The following is a 12976-nucleotide window of genomic DNA, read 5'->3' on the forward strand; positions in this document are numbered from 1 at the left end:
TTTGTCTCCTCATTACATTTCTCATACTCCATGTGAATGCTGTCTTGATGTGGGCATGTCTGTTTGCCTGTACTGGTGTTCTTACCTATCAGCACATGCCTGGATGTGTCCACAGTAATGCTGTTGACCTTGATGCTGTGTATATGAAACATATCAACACATACACTGCCTTAACGGACATGAGCAGTGACAATGCAGACATGCACACGGAAACCTTTACATGCATGTGTTTTGACATATACATCTACACGGCACTGTACAGCAGTTCAACATCCTGCCACGTATCGCCTTTGTTGCACATGTGATACACATGGGACATTGGCTTGCCGGACGTTATTTGCTGGGATGGTTCTCAACTATAGCATGTACGGGCAAGGTCATGCAGTAGCGTGTATGCCCTGGGCCATGTATGAGCATAGGATGTGTGGTTTTCTAGCTGTATCCGACAGCCATTTTGCCACCGCCAGGTGCATCAGTGCCACATTACTGATCCAGACAGTTAATGATACATCTACCATGCGGTCATCGCACCATGTATGACAGAGATGACATGTGCAGCTTTGATGGACAGGGTTGCATGGTATGGCAGGAGTATGTAACATGTATGGCACAGGGATCTGTCCAGCATGTGGCGATCCTTGTAGTAGGAAGGTGGCTGTCCATGACGTATGTCTTTCAGATCAGGATATGTACGTGTAGCATGTCCAACATCACAGTGTTGTACGTGTCTTTATGCAAGGTAGCCAGCATGCTGCATAGTGAAGGTGAGGATTGCAAAAGCTGGTGTCGCCCATTCACGCATGGCCAATACCCCTTAAAGGTGATTGATCCGATATTGGTCACCCGAGTGCTGAGTATGCCTGTCCAATGATCTCCATGCTCATGGATGACACCCTGTCATGACTTGGGTGTCTAGTATGACTACCTAATAGGCCTGAAGACGTCACCAGCTCAGGGAGGTGAACTGTACAGCACCACCCCTTACACACAGTGTCCATAATGTTGACTGCTGCCTAGGTGGTAGTTAATGGGTACAGGGTTATCCGCCTAGCGGTGACAATGCTATTAGCAGCTGTCAGACTGTGCACATATGTCACGCACCTCACCCACAAAGCCCATTCTGTATGTTTTCCACAACACTGAGACATCTATTGCTCCTAGGTAATGGCCATTCACATCCTTACATATGCAGATGCCTCCCATTTGTCTGTGTGGTATGGGCTACAATGAGGGGGGAGCACAAAACATTAACCCTGTTTTACTGTAGCTGCCACTGGTGTGATATGCACATGTCACTCAGACACCTTTTGTAGTGTTGCTTCTGTCAACAGGCCACTGGTAGAACACTCCTGTGACATACGAAGGTACATCTAGTATACTCAGTGTAGCTGGAACACAGTATGGGTGATGATGTCCTTGACCTATCACAGGTATGCTATGCAGTGTGCAATCATCCGTACTGTCATCTACATCTGTACTGCTAACATCTACATTGATAAAGGTTCATGGACTTGCAAACCATACTCAGCAGGGTAATAGTGCAGTGCCTCCCATTATGACTAGCTTCTCCACTTGTGTGTTGCAGTGGGTTTATATTATCCAACACCCTATCTGTATTGCATATTCATGCTCAGCACTTGTTCAGAACATATAAGCACTTTATGAGCTACTAATTACTATAGCACCCATTTCAACTCTTTTCCTACAAGTACACAGTTTGTCCTTATATTTCCAGCTTGCTTACAGTACAACAGCTGTTGTATAAACATACCTCACATATCTTGTGAGACATGGTTGAATATACAGGCATGTCCAAGTGTCAATTACCAGTGTTATTGCCTGTCTATATGACAACACCAGAAGTCTAAATCTCAAGATGCAGGCACTCGATGCACTCCTCAGTATGGAGAACATCGACGTCTGTGCAGTAACTGAAACCTGGTTCAAGGCTCCTGAGAGCACCCCAGCGCTACTAGGCTATACCTCGTATCATGCCTTTCGGCCCCAAAACCCGGGCCGAACCACAAAGGGAGGGGGAGTGTCCATATTCATCAAGGACACCCACACCTTCAGGTTAGTAGCAACACATGAAGCATCAGAGACCATACAGGTGCAACTAACCATAGGCAAAACTCCTATACAACTGGTAGCATGTTACAGACCACCCTCCCAATCTCAGGAACCCCACTCAGCCTTCCTGAATGTATCACAAAATACCATCATACTGGGAGACTTCAACTACCCAAACATAGATTGGGTACATTATTCTAGCCCTAACACCCTAGCCCAAAGGTTCCTGGAATTCATAAATTCAAATGCACTGGAACAACTAGTCACCTCTCCCACTAGGGGAGATAATATACTAGACCTGATCATCACAAACATGGGGACAAAATGCTCCACACCGGAGGTATACCCCTTACTAGTGAGATCTGACCACAAACTAATCACCCTGGATATACATATCCCACCTCCACCCCCAGCACAAAGACCACAGTGAAAAACTTCTCAAAAGCAGACTTCACTCTTCTTAAGACTGAGATGGTATCCTTTAAGCCCACTGGGCCAGTGGATACCACATCCCACAATGCCGAGTCCTTCACAAATGCTTTCTATGGACATCTCCAAGAATGCATGGATCATGCAATCTCAAATAAATCCAAGTCCCTCTCCACCAAAGGCAAGCGTCCTGTCTGGTGGACCTCAGCCATTAACAAATTGTATAACAAAAGAAGGAAGCTACTGCGACAGAGCAAAATCCCATAAAGGGAAGACATCTCTGATCAACATTAGCAGAAAACTACATTCTCATAAAAACACCCAAGGCCAACTTTGAGAGAAAAATCGCTAAGGACACTAAAGATAACCACAAAGCCTTCTTCAGCTATGTTAGAAACCTGGGCGGAAACCCTCAGATATGCTCAGAATTAGTTCACAACAACAAAAAATACACTGAACCCACAGATATTGCCAACATTCTGGCTGACAGGTTCAGTGCAAATTTCTCCCCTCCCTCACCCCCAAAAGAAGAAATAGTTATCCCAGCTGAATGTAATCTCCCTGTCATCTCAGATGTCCAAGTGAGAACCGCCTCAACAAAGCTAAAAACACAGCATCAATGGGACCTGACGGTATCCCGGGTTGCTGCTGAACTCCAAGAGGAGCTAAACCCGCACATAAAAATGCTATTTAACCTTAGCCTTACTACAGGATCGTACCTGAACACTGGCATACAGCAACAGTGGTCCCACTCCACAAAGGGGTACCTCTACAGACCCTGGGAACTACTGCCCCATAAGCTTAACCAGCCTGGTCTGCAAAGCTATGGAAAGAATCATTATGGAACTCATAAACAGAGACATAGGGACCTACAGACACTTGACCCCACCCAGTTCAGCTTTGTAAAGGGCAGATCCTGCCTTTTGAACCTGGTTGACTTTTTCAAACAGTCACTAGAGCCATTGATGAGGGCAAAACAGTCCATACAGCCTACCTGGACTTGGCTAAGGCCTTCGACACAATACCCCACTCAGGCATCATAGATAAGCTCAACAGCTTAAACGTAAACCCTTATGTCACTAGATGGGTTGCAAACTGGCTAAAGGACAGAACCCATAAAGTTAAAATCGCTGGAGCAATGTCAGACTCAAAGCCAGTCACAAGTGGTGTCCCACAGGATCTGTCCTGGGACCCCTCTTGTTCAGCATTTATTTCTCAGATGTTAAAGCAAACATGGGAGGGTTGTGGCTGAGAAAGTTCGCAGATGACTGCAAACTAGGCACCATAGTCGATACACCAGCGGACACATACATCCTACAAAAGGCCTCACAGAAACGGACAACTGGTGCGAGTCACGGCCTTAAACTAAATGTCAAAAATGTATAGTCATCCCTTTGGGAAAAACAAAGTACCCACAAATTATCACATAGACAGCAACCCACTGAGTACGGAAAAAGTAATCAGAGACCTAGGGACCCAAGTCAACAGCGACCTCTCATTTGACACCCACGTTGCCAAAGTGGTTAGAAAAACATTCTACCTTGCACACCTCATCATGAAGGGATTCACATCCAGATCCAAGGATGTCATTGTACCCCTATACTCCTCCCTCATCAGACCCATGATTGTGTACAATGCCCCATTTGGTATGTACCTCACCCGGCATTTGCACAGCTGGAGAGACCACAAAAGTACCTCACCAAGAGGATCAAGGGTCTCCAACATATGTCTTATTCTGCCAGACTAAAGAAACTCCAGCTCTATTCAGTAGCATACAGCCTGCTCAGAGGTGATCTCTGCCTGACATACAAGGCCATGTCCAATCAGGATCTGATGGACATGCTCCACCTCAAATAATCCAAATTCATCAGGACCACGAGAGCTAAAGACTTAAACCTTGGCACAAGTATGAATAGGACATGCTGGAGGGATAGATTCATAACCCAGAGGCTTCCCATGCTTTAGAACAAGATCCCAGTTCATGTTAGGCAGAGCCCTTCACTGACTCTCTTCAAGAGAAATCTTGATGAGTGGATGGGAGATCGTAAGTTTACCCCAGGGGTCACATCTGTGTCACTGCTAGACAGGGGCACAGTAAACTAATTCTATTATATAAGGGGGCCTTCATTGTGTCACTACTAGACAGAGGCACAGTATTCTAAATCTATTCTGTGCATTTTTGTACCATTTCATGGGGTGGCGAAAGCCACATCACTATGGCTAGGCTTACAAATGCCCCAGGGCAGATAGCCTAGTACTAAACTATGAAACTATGAAACTATGAATATGGCAAACATGAGGCAATAGAGCAATTGTCTCATCAGTCAATGCTCACCTCCCAACATATGACACTACAGCCTGTGGGAGATGCATATATGTAGCCATGCTGGGGGTAATGCTCTCACCAACCCAGACTGAACCTGACATTCATGTGGGGATGTTAAACATTTGCAACACACCCCACTCATCACATAGTCTCACTAGATCTCCACCACCACAGGCCACACATAGTATGACTACGACAGTTGCAGAACCTCTCCATACTCTCTGTATAGGCAAAAGAGGCAGCCTCCATCACCAAACCCAACACCAATTACTTATAGCCCAAAGACTCATGTGTGCCCATCAACTACAACCAATAGGGTGTTATAACATACCCAACACACCAGTCACAGGTGACTCTGTAGGCGGTCACACTGATGTCCCACTCAGCAGGCTACACAAGGTGATAGTCGCTTACATCTGGCTGTCGGTTAACAGGATCCGCAACATAACCTATGCACCCATGCCACACGTCACCAGGTACAATTTGACTGTCATTCTCCATGTTAGTGTGACTGCCCTGAGATGTAACTTCCTGGACTACATGTACAGGGACACGCAGTAGCTCCCTGGTCTTGTAGCCCAGGAAGGTATCGCCCAAGCCCTGAGAAGCATTCTGCATTCATCCAGACTGAGACCACTGTACAATGACTGAATGTTTCACTTCAACAGTTGCCTATGCTTCTGCTGTCATTCCACAGGCATCCAGTATCTGTCTGCTTTGAATGACATGGTCAACAAAACACGATGCTTTGGCACAGATGACCTACACCTGTTGGCCCTGGGATTACAGATAACATGTAAGGCTCTTGCTGCTCCTATACTGCCTGTCTTGGACAGTTGCCAATAACATATTCACCACCAGAACAGGAACATGCAAGCAAAACCTGGGGTAATGTTACTCAATGCTTGACATCTTCATCTCTAATGCACTCAGGCGAGGCACTCTTTATAATGGACCACTTTGATATCTCTGCAGTGACTGGGACCTGCCTCTAGGCTCCGTAGAGCACACCTGCACTGACAGGTTATATGCAGACCACACCTTTCAGTCATGTAACCAGGACCGGAACACCCACGGCGGAGGTGTGTCCATATTTCACAAGGATGTACACACCTCCAGGCTGGTTACTTAGCACAATGCATCAGAGGTAATCCACGTGCAACTAACTGTGGCCAGAACTGCAATATACATTGTAACTTGCTACGGATTCCACACCATACCCCACAGTTACCGGCTCTTATTTCTTGGTACTGGACAGTAGGGTTCAGACAGGAACTACTGACGTGAGACTGACACTACCCCACACTTAACTGGGATACCTACTCATGTACCGACACATTAGGCCAATGCTTTCTGGGATTCATGACCTCCAATCGGCTGGATCAACCCATACACACCACCACCAAGGCCAACAATATCCTAGACATGGACATTACCAACATGTGACTGGTGTTCCACACCTGGGGTTATCCCCTCGTTGGTAGTTTCCGAATGTATGCTAATCACCCTTGTAATCCACATCCCGGCACCACACCCTTCACGGAATACACAGTACAAGATTTCTACAAGGCCTACTTCAGACGTCTTATGATAGCGGTAGTAAGCGTCATGATACCCGTGCAGATGGACAATGTACTTACAAACAATGAAACGTACACCACTGCACTTCATTAGCACTTACACTACTGCATGGATCATGCTATCCCAAACAGAGCCATGATGGTACCCACCAGATAATGGATGCCACTCTGGGGGTCCAGTTCCATGGACATAATGTACAACAAAAGGTGGAGGCTGTTGCAAAGTGGAGTACAATCCCATGGGTGGGGTAGCTCACTGGTCAGCCTCAGTAGGAATACGGAATCCCTTATCACATCCTCCAAAGCTAGCTACGTAAACATTACTGCGACACATTCCAAGGACTACTGCAAAGCATTATGGAGGTATGTCAGTACTCGATGGCAATACCCACATCTGCTATGACATACGATGGTTAGGCTGGAACATTACAGAACCGACTGATATTGGCAACATCCTGGCAGATAGGTTCAATGCTAACTTTACACCCTCTCACTCCCTACAGGGCCGAAATATATACAGGAACAATGCAGAGTCCCTGCAGTCACAACTATGCAGTTCCAACCTGCACTCTCTAAGGCCTGGAACACAGACTCCATGTGACCGTCCAACATCCCAGGCTGCGATTTACACAAACCTCAGAACGACATGGCTCCCCACTTGGCCACCAGATGCACTAATAGCCTTGTATCAGACATTGTGGCCCCTGAATGGTGCACAGCAACAGTTATCACACTCCACACAGGTGGCACCACAATGAACCAGAGGGACTATTGCCCTATACGCCTGACTGGACTGTTCTGCAAGGCTATAGGGCACATCATCATGGAAGTCATTCACAGAGACATTGGTGGGCTCCAGACCTTTGATGCCACCCAGGTTGGATTTGTTAGGGCCAGACCATGGCTCCTACACCTGGTGGACTCCTTTGATACAGTTACCAGGGTAGTTGATGACGGTAAGGGTGTCCACACAGCCTACCTTGTCCTCTCATTGGCTTTCAGCACCGTTCTCCATTCTGGTATCGACAACATACACATCCACCAGCACATCGACCCCTATGTCTCGAGATGTTATGCAAAGTGGCTCATGGACAGGACCCGCACAGTGAGGGTAGCATACCATAGTACCTACTGTAATTTAGTTACACTTGGCGTACCACAGTCCTCGGTCATAGGGCCCCTCATGTTCGGTATATGCTTCCCTGAGGTACAGGCTAGCACAAAGGGACTTTCCCTGAATAGGTTTCCAGACGACTGCAAACAGGGAGCTATGATTGATCCACCAGTTGATACAGACACCCTCCATAAGGGTGTCACTGTGACGGATACCTGGTGTCGATAACATGGCCTCAAGCTGCATGACACAAGGTGCATAGACATCCCCTTTGGATTACACCAATTGCCCACTGACTATCACATGGGTGGTAGTCCCCTACATACATGTGACATTATACGGGATCTTAGTACACACATATATGGCACCCACTCCTTTGATAACAATATTGCCAATGTGGCGTGGGTATCCTTCTACGTGGCCACCCTTATCTGTAATGGGTTTGTAGCTGGAACAAAGGCACCCATTGTACCTCTATACTCCTGACGTATGACATACATTCAAGGGTACAACACCCCTTTTGGGGTGTACCTTACAGAACAGCAACGGCTTTACATACCACAACATTAACACACCATGAGGATTATTGACCTCCGAAAGATGACGTATGCAGCACAACTACAGACACCACAACTGCACACATTTGCATACTACATACTCAGGGGTGACCTCTGCTGAACATACAGGGCCCATGTCCACAACAATATTGATGGATATACTCCATATAAGCAACATAAGCAAAAGCCACTGAGAGCAACATGCTCATGGATATGTACACAAATGCAATGATGAGTGGGACGTGCTTGAGGGATACATTCCTGAATCAGACACTCACCATGCTTTGGAACATGATAACTATGTACATCAAGCAGGGACCCTCACTAGCACTCTTCATGAGATACCTCGATGGGTGGATGGGAGACACACATGTACGCCAGGGATTACTGCAGTGGCTGTACTGTACACAGGTGCCGGTAACAAATGGCTCTGCTGTTCACAGACACAGGACACTACCCTAGGGAGGTGCCGCCAATGAAAACACTGCAGTTGGGCTTACAAATGGACTTGCCAGACAGCATAGTACCTAACTATGAACCTGTGAAGCTATTACGTGTCCTTTGTGCATGGATAATTGAGTAGCTCTTCCATTTCAATTAGCTATCATGCTGTTACAGTGTCCTATGACTACAAGCCATATGTATCCTGTTATTGTGTATCGTACATGCCAATAGACATGCCTTTTGTTTGCATGATATAACAGTTATGCTGTGTAAAATATCTGACATATCTACCTGCAATACTGTACATTACACATATTTTAAACATTATCCCATAATGCAAAGCATATTTGCACAGCAGGACCACCTTAGGCATTTTATTCTCATTATATGCCCATACACATGCCTACTGTGACAGTATACCAACATATACTATCCCCTGCTATGGCACGTACTTGTTGGACAAACCCTACCACTGACGGCGGGTGGTGTGGAATTGTTGTGTTTAAATCCCTCATGTAGCATCCCTTGTGGTGTATGAGATGTTTACCTTGTGGCCCACAGCAGGACACACAATTTCTACAAGCGTTACTATGCACAACAAGACATCACTACATAATACCTTTTCCCACTTTATGCATTGCGTACACTTTAATTAATACAAAAGAGGCTCTACATACACTAACATACTGAGTGTTCTACATACCTTGTTAGCGTTCCGAGTCTTCGTAAATATCTCTCTTACACCTTTCCTGTTTAAACAGGTCTATGGTATGAGCATACGGTTTGAATGCATGGCAAGGCATCCTTATATACGTAGATACCTGTAACATGTGGTATCCTGTCACCAATTGGTGTTCCTGAGTAAATTATTACATGCACATCAGCTGTGCAGCTACTCCTTTCACCAATTACATGGCAACAGTGGGGTATAATTGAATTCTCCACTTGGGCATTGCCCTTTTGGCCTACCTTCGGGGAGACGGCCTGTATGTGTTTTGTTGTGAGGAATTGCAACTGCTATTTGGAGAGGCATGGATATTTTGAATTCATGTCCCCCGTGGATTATGTGTGATGGCTAGAGTATGTGGTTCTACATGTGAGTGTACCTGTCATCTCAACCTTCTGATAAGGGACTATTGCAAACAAAACCTGTAACATCGCCGTGTGTTCCATTATACAACAGCTACAATTTCACATGGCGCCATTACAAATGTGTCTCTCACAAGGTATGTTAATGCTTCTGCAAATGTAATTGAGTGAGTGGATGTTTGTGATGTTATTACAGTCTGTATTGCAATTGTTTCAGGTGTGGGGGAGATGTAGGTGGGTGTACATAGCATATGCAGGTTTGTGAGGACTGCATTTCTACATATTCCATATGTGTGTGTGGGCTCCTTCCCTAATTGAAGACCTATCATTTAGTAGACTAAAACTATGGTTGTTGCAGGCTTATACATTGAGCCATTGTTAATTGGTTCCTATATAGCATGCAGGTGAGGTTGATACTTCAATACCTCCGGAAATAAATTGATATGTAAGGGAATGTTACTAAATGACAGCTGTCTCGTGTATTTCTGTCACAGATATTTGCACTCATTGCAGTTGTGTTGGTGACTGAACCTATTTGGCATGGGTTGCCACCTTTTCAAATGGCCATAGTGGGACATTTGCAGGACACACATCGGTGTTTACAGGCCGACACATACCCATGGTCAGTACACAGGATAGAACGTACTTTTATCCTAAATACATACTTATTCTTGTAGCACTTTAGCTACGTATCATGTTTCTTGTAACATTTACATATTTTAGATACAGGAATAACTATTTAATGCAACTATTACATAATATATGGGACATAATTATGTCCTACAATCTCGGACATTTGCCCTTTTTAATATTTGTTGTCAGGACACAACTGCCCAAGGAGGGGCTGTCCCTCTTAAAGTGGGACAGGTGGTAACCGTATGCCTATGGCCAGCTATGACCACACCTACCATAATGATCTACCTCCGAGTTAGCACTAACAGACACACGATGCAAACACACACACACACACACATTACAGCCCACGGAAATGCACATGGCACCCTCAACACAAACTTACACAGACTATAGCAATCACAAACACAGCTGAACACAGTACCTACCTGGACCGGAGCACTGGCAGCGATAACTAAATGTCCCTTAACATCATGATAATATTACTCGCAGTACTAGTATTCCGGTACTGTGGTCTTTCGGTCTTTAAGCCTCGTGATTACGCGTGTCAGTATGTAAAACATTCGGTAGTTGGCAGTATCCTATTTATTTGTACCTCCATGGTTGTGTACATGTCGTTGACCTATCTATATATTTGCAGATATAGATGAATCCGTATATATCGACATATATCTCTCTATCACTCTTTCTATCTCTATTATATATATATATATATATATATATATATATATATATATATATATATCTATATAGAGAGAGAGGGAGAACACACCTTTCATTGTGTACATGGCAGTGTATACTGTTTCCTGGACTCTGCACTTTTGTGTTTTAACCTGTCACAATACACACCTCCCGTTGGTACATCTTGGGTAGCTTAGTGTTAGGTGATTGTGTACATGATTGTGTGTTCTATTCCTGGCAGTGGTTGTTTTACCCTTCAGAGCAGGCACTATTAGTACAGGGGTGAATAATGATAGTTTCACCTGTTCTGGACATCGTTGACCATGATCTGTGCAATATTCAGCAAAGCTTAGCCCTGTTTCGTGCATATCCGTATAGTCATGTTTAAACGACGCTTCCAGCACTTGCCAACACATAAACCCTCTAACATGTGCTAAACCTGATCTGATGACTTGCATCCAACATCCATTATTCGTGCCTAACAGCCCTTGCAGGATGTGGAACTGGGAACATGCATGACAGTCAGTGCATTTACCACTTGGGCATCTGGGATTTGTACACGTGTTATGGTGTTTTGTATGTGGGCTGTACTACGGCTGTTACTCCATACTGCAATCATATGTGTAACTCAGTTAGTTTACATATGGATGAGACCTATTAATGGTATGTCCAAGTGACATTTAATGGATGTGCTCCAGCATTGCGAATGTATGTCACAGTGAGCCACACACTATAATGTGCTACACCTTCACACAACCATAGGTGGAGCATGCTGGGGTGACAGATACCTGTCATGGCTACTCCCCATGCTTTGCCACTACATCCCTGATTACCTTATATGGGGCCCCTCATTAACACACCAGGGAATCCATGCAGAGTGTGTGTTGAACAGTGATTACACACATGGATCCCGCAATTGGATCTGCTCCATTGAGGGACAGTTGGTTAATCGATGTGGTGGCGACAGCAGACACTGTTTGCCTCGGTTGATGAATGGCCTCTGACAACCGGGCATGTACCTACCGATGTACCTAGGAACCTCTACATACAGTATCAACATATGCTATTAGGTGCGTGTACTGTTCAGGTGTTGACATTCCTTGTTCCAATAGCTGTTGTGTGTGCAATGGTTGAGGGCTGCCTATGTAAGATTCACACAGTAGGCCACCTATACATTACAATTTAGAGGTGGTTGTTTGTGTGTGCCATCCAGTTTACTGTGTGTGCAGGTGGAGAGGTGTGTCAGTACGTAGGGGCCTACACTGTCAGTGTATGTGCTATACGTTCCCTCTTTGCCAAGGTGTGGGCATATTGGGCATGCCTCCATCTGCCTACTGGGGCTGGCACAGGGTGTTCGTGGTCTGATTCCCTCTGTGCCTGTGATGGCCTTGGCAATTGCGGTGGGCTGTGAGGGCCTTCACCATTATGTCCCTGCTGCAGCTGTTTCCACAGGATCATATTGTGTAGCATGGCGCATACTATGAAGATGTGGGCACACATGCCTGGAGAGTACTGCAAGGCTCCACCAGATATGTCCAAGCAACAGAACCGTGATTTCACCATCCCAAACACATGCTCTATGATGATTCTGGTTTGTGCGTGTGCCTCATTATGGCATTCTTGCATGGGTGTGTGTCCATTTCTGATGGGAGTCATCATCCACGATTCCAGTGCATAGCCAGCATCCTCCACAAGGTGGCCATGTGGGATGTCCCCCCTGACAAATACCTGATACAGCTGTGAGGCATGCCAGATGTGGGAATCATGGTAGCTTCCAGGGCTGCCAGCACACACATCCATGATAATGCCCTGGGCATTGCACACGACCTGGAAGTTGATGGAGTGGTATCCCTTGCAGTTTATGTAGTGCCTACCATGCTCACTGGGTGGTGACTTGATATGTATGAGTGTGCAGTCTATTGCATCCAGTACCTCCGGGTAGTGTGCCACATGGAGGAAGAGATGCATATTGCTGGCCAACTCCTCCTGAGTTCGGGGGAAGTATATATGCTCATTGGCATGTGGTAACATGTCATCCAGGAACTGTAGTACC

Source organism: Protopterus annectens, chromosome 3.part0, assembly GCF_019279795.1.
Source record: "Protopterus annectens isolate FY-2018-M chromosome 3.part0, PAN1.0, whole genome shotgun sequence".
NCBI lineage: Eukaryota > Metazoa > Chordata > Ceratodontiformes > Protopteridae > Protopterus > Protopterus annectens.